Here is a 5727-nt window from a genome sequence, read left to right as displayed (position 1 = left end):
CATTTATTTGGCTCTGCATTTATTTGGGACGTGCCGTCAGCGATGGCGATTCACACTTTCTCTCTCAGGCCGTGGTGAATTTAACTCACCGATTGGTGCTGTAACACAAAACTACACATGCCTCACCCTGTCAAAATAGCGGTGCGAGTTAATGACTCTGAAAACAAAAAACTTAAAGGTGGACCTCTCCTCTAAAAACATCAAACAACGAAATGTTAAACTGTATACATTTTAGGTATTTTGAATGGTCCAGCAGTTATCCTCTACAGTTTGCTCATCTGATTGCTTTAAATGTATGGATCGTCATTATTTGTACTGGTAACAAAATACTGTTTGTATGATTATAGAACACACAAAATGATCAATGAATCAGAAAGAATGAATGAATAAGATACTGTGCTAGGCATTCTATAACAGAGAGTTATAGAAACTGCTGAACCATTTAAATCTCTCTTTAGAGGACAGGTCCATATAGGTTTTGCTTTTTTGTGAATGAGAAAATGTTAAATGATCTAATTTCCTGTGTACTAGCTGTTTATGCCGGTAGGATGGGGTTAATTTAGGATGGTTTCTTGTCATGCTAATTAGAATAACCTAAAAGAGAATTCCTAAGAATAGACAAACTCCAAATGATTTGTATCTGTCCATCAGCTAACTCAACTACTGTGTTATGTATGCTAAATACGTTAAAAATGTTGAATATGGCTAAAAATTTGGCAGCTTGTACTGTGCATCATCCATGTGTCTAATGGAAATGATAAATTCTTTATAAGAATATAATATTCTGTGTAATTAAATATGTTAATGCTCTTGAACAATATATATAAAAGGCAGAGATCACAGTTACTTATTGTAAAATAAAATATCTACATATCAATAGCTTGAACACTTTACAAATTGTACATAATAAATTAAAGGGATCCGCGCGTGCTTTAAAGATGCCATTTACACAATCTTGTAGAACCATTAAACTCATTTATTAAAACAAATTTAACAAAATTAAGAAATTAAGATAGCTGCAACCACGATATATATCGCAATTTGTCCCCTTTCCCAAATCTTACATTTTAGAGTTTAATTAGCAATATGTACATGTAAAAAACCAACTCCTAATATGTATGCCATTCAGAAAAGATCTTTCACATCTTTCAGATCTTTCACATCTTTCAGATCCTGTGAAAGATCTTTCAGAAAAGATCTTTCACAGGATCTGCATGACCCCCCCCCCCTTTAGGTTATGGCTGCCATATTATGATGCTGTTGAATGGTTCAGGCAGGTTCTGGAGTTGTGGGTGAGGAAAAAGAGACAGAAATTGCTTAGGCAGCCCACTAATGGTGTTTTAATGCTAATGTAGAGCGCGACCAGCAGTGGCAGGTTGGGTGAGTTTGTGGCACTGTCGGCCAACACCCCACCAGGCATTTTTACCCCTTGTTTGAGATTGGCCAGTCCTGGCGCGCGTTGGCCCTGCCCTCTCTCGTAGCTTCTATGAGGTTAAGAAGTATCTGCAAAACAATTACACTGATTGACAAGCGATAAATTCATTTAGTTAAGCTTTGATGGCAACAGTATGCTTCTCTGATCATTTCCTTTTGGAATTCACTGAAAATTAGGTGCATCTTCAGAGATACGCTATACTTTCTGTCCGGGTACCGATTGTTTTTTGTCCGAGATGGTAGAGGGGATCTAGTTGTAAAGAACTAGCTGCATTCTCAAAAGTTTGAGGGCTTTTTTAATAAAAAAAAAAAAAAAGTTTTGTATGTAATGAACTGTGTGTATGTGCAATAACAGCTGGAGAAGTGTAATTGTTGGTTTACACAAAGACTGTTAATGACGTTCAGTATGAAACCTACAAAGCTATACAGGAAATAATTCTGAGACCTGAGTGTTGCACTTTGTTAAAGCACTAATGTTTCCTAATTATTTCATGAGTGCCTGTGTGGGTTAAGTATTGAGAGTGTTCTTCCTCATGTTAAATATGACTGAAGGTTTCCTCTTGCAGCCGCCCATTAGAGGTGGGAATGAGAGGGGCATAATCTCCACGTATGCACAGGTATCATGGCTGATAAAGGTGAATCGTTAGTTTGTGTGTGTCGTAAGTGAGCAGACGCAAGCTGCTTTAGTGGTGGGACATGATACACATAGCACCAACATAAAGTGTGGGATCTTTAAAATAATAAATTATACTTAATACATAAGGGTCCATTCACTAAAGGGAGAGTGTCGGGAGAGTTGTGGTTTCAGCTCCCTTGTGTCGCTATCCATTATGAAGGGCCAAGTTTCTTGAACAAGAAGGGCTGAGGGCTCTGTATGATACATAATTAAATGAGTGAGGAGACCATGACGTGACCTCCCTGAATTAATACGTTCTACAGGGCCAAGCAACAGAAGCTCATTGCGGTTGGCGCTTCATAATATATAGTGCAATTCAAGCTATAGGTCTCTTGCAAACTCTCTTGTCAACTCTCCTTTTAGTAAATTTACCTCAAAGTGTTTTCTTTATTTTTAAGATAAATGTTGTTGAGGGTGACAAATAACACACAGGCAAAACTAGTTCTCACATGCACAAAATAAACGGAAAGATAAAGAAAAAATGTTTCAAAGATTGCAATACTGATGTGAAAATGTTCTGTTTAATGTACACAGCTTAGGTTGATGCACCACTGAGAGAATAATCATTAAGACAAAGTCCTGTTTTCTACTTCAACCCACTCCAGAGGTTGCTATCTAAAGCTTTCTGTGACTGCACCAACACTATAAGCAGATCATTCAGTGTATGAAAAATGTTGGGTGCGTATTAAATGCTGTATCCTAAAAATAACAGTAGGTATTGTACAATGGCTAGAAAAAGTAAATGAACCATTTGCATTAACTGTTTGTGTGCAATAATTCATGAAATGTGATCTGATCTACGCCTGTGTCACAAGTATAGACAACCAGAATGTGCTTTCGCTAATAACACACAGACAGTGATAATCTCAATCAAGCACTTCCGGTAGCTGCAGATCAGACCTGCAAAACATTCAGGAGGAATTTTAGACCATTCTTCCGGACAGAGCTGCCTAAGCTCAGCCATGTTCCTAGGATATCTCTAATAGGATAAGGCCTGGGCTTTGACTGGGCTGCTCCAAAAGGCAATTTTTCTTTTTTGAAACCATTCTGTAGTAGATTTACTTTTATGTTTAGGGTCCTTGTTCTGCTGCATTACCCAACTTCTACTCTGAGCTTCAGCTGGAGGACAGCAATTCATTGTCCCCTCGATGACAGCAAGCTGTTCAGGCCCTAAATCATGGTGCTCAATCCGCCATTGGGATGATGTTTTCATGTGGGTATGCGGTGCCCTTTTTTTGCTATACCTAGTGCTGCGAATAATTCAGTCCACAGTTTTATCAGTCCACAAAACATTTTACAATGGAATTGGCAGTGTGTTTTAGTGTTGTGGAGTGTCAAGGTGCTCTGGCAACCTTCAGAAGAACAGCAATGTTTTTTTGGAGAGCAGTGGCTTCTTCAGTGGTGTCCTGTCATGGACTCCATGCCTGTTTCAATGTTTTGCATATGGTAGACTTGCGAACAGAGATGTTAACAAATTACGATGATTCATTCAAGCTTTTAGCTGTTACTCTGGGGTTCTTTTTTACCTCATTGAGAATTCTGTGTTGTGTTCTTGTAGTCATCTTGGCTGGGCGGCCACTTCTAGGAAGAGTAGCCACCATACTAAATTGCCTCCCTTTGTAAACAATTTGAAGTGTGGACTGATTAAAATGGAAATACTGATAATGGAAATGTGATATTACTTTGTAACCTTATCCAGTTTTATGCAAATCAACAATTCTTCTTTGTAGGTCTTCTGAGATGGTTCACATCGGCAGATGCTTCTTGAAAATAGCAAACTCAAAATGTTTGAGTGTTTGTTTTTTGTCAAAGTAGCTCTAAAACATACCTCCAATCCCAGTTTCATTGATTGAACTCCAGGTTTGCTAACTCTTGACTCCAATTAGCTTTTGTTGAAGTGATTAGCCTAGGGGTTCACATACGTTTCACAATCCACACTGTGAATGTCTGAATGATGTACGCAATACAATATAATAATTTATTAGTTAAAACAAATTGTTCGTTATTGTAACATAGATGAAGATCATATCATATTTTAAGATACATTTATACATAATTCCAAAGGGTTCACCTACTTTTTCTTGTCACTGTGTTTAAGGCAGGAACAAAGCATGTTTGTAGAAAAAAGTGAGCATATTTTTGTTAGCTTATTCTCCCATTAAAATGGTTACCAAAGATAAAAATGGGATGATACAATATGTGATCTCAATATTAATTGCCCAGTGATTATGACATATTTAAGATTTACAAATGTTCCGTGTCTTGTACATTGTAAAATGTGCATATTTTCAAATCTGTATAACGCCTTTAATCTGTGTATACCATTACAATATATCTTTTTATCCAGAAATTCGGGATTAGGTGGTAAATTGGAACATACGGTAATTAAAATTGGTTCAGTTGACTTTTTTAAAAACTTAGTTGGGTGGATTCTGACATTATGCAGCTTGTAGCCCCAAGCATTTGTTGGACGACAATTCCTATAATCCCTAGTTGGCAAATTAAGCTACAACCACACAAGAGGGTAAAATGTTGCAGTCCTGATGTATAGTGCCTCATGGTTTGCTACATGACTGATACTTTTTATTATGTCTGTTTTCATACCAGTTTAAAGTAAAGAAGTTAACATTTTGATAAAAAGCCTGAAATGAGGGATTATATACATTTGTAACAAATTTGCAAAAAACAATAGCTTTCCTAGAAAATCTCCTTGGCATTTAATCGGACAGATGTATTTTTGTATATTGGTTTTCTGGCTTTTTATCTGTAATATTGGATAATAAATATACATGTTACTATTTTCCTTGATTCTATGGCATTATTTAATGGCTGCAAAGTGCACACCTGGACACTTCATAACACAATGGCTTGATTGCATTCTGAAAATGTAAGTAACAGGGATGGAGGGAGGTGGGCACAGGGAATGGGGTCAGTGCTCCCCCAGAAGGGGGCGCATTTATTCTTGGCCCCTCTGAGCCCAATAGGAAAAGTACAGAGTCAGTGAAGTTAACTCTTAACTAAACTAACCACTCTAAACTGGGTTATTCTTTGTGCCTCTATTATAATAAAATTATCTGCAGTGCTCCGCACCAGGTTGGCCAGAGTCACTGCCACACACTTCTGCAATTTTTTCCTGAACGTTATGTTCCTGAGATCCACTTGACATATTTCTGTTCTCCTCACCATCTATTCCTAAACAAAATTGTGACGAAACAGGAAGGTTAATGGAAATGCATGTCTGCGATTGGGTTTGGGTGTCCAAGGGATCAGCATCAGCCGGCCAGGATGCCTGTGCTGATCCGCATAGAATAACTAATAATTTCTTACAAGGCTCTAATGATACTCCAAGGGAGCTCCACTTGGTAAATATATGATCACCCTGGCTTTCTTCCAATCCCAGACTGAATTGTGCTTTAACTCTCTATCAGCATTAAATATCATATGCTAATATACATGATATATATATTTATATACACTCACTGGCCACTGTATTAGGTACACCTGTTCAATTGCTTGTTAACACAAATAGCTAACCAGCCAATCACATGGCAGCAATTTAATGCATTCAGGCAAGTAGACGTGGTCAAGACAACTTGGTGAAGTTCAAACCGAGCATC

This window comes from Spea bombifrons, chromosome 3 (assembly GCF_027358695.1).
Source record: "Spea bombifrons isolate aSpeBom1 chromosome 3, aSpeBom1.2.pri, whole genome shotgun sequence".
Classification (NCBI taxonomy): Eukaryota; Metazoa; Chordata; class Amphibia; order Anura; family Pelobatidae; genus Spea; species Spea bombifrons.
The sequence above is the reverse complement of the archived record's forward strand: the minus strand, read 5'-3'. Positions refer to the sequence as shown.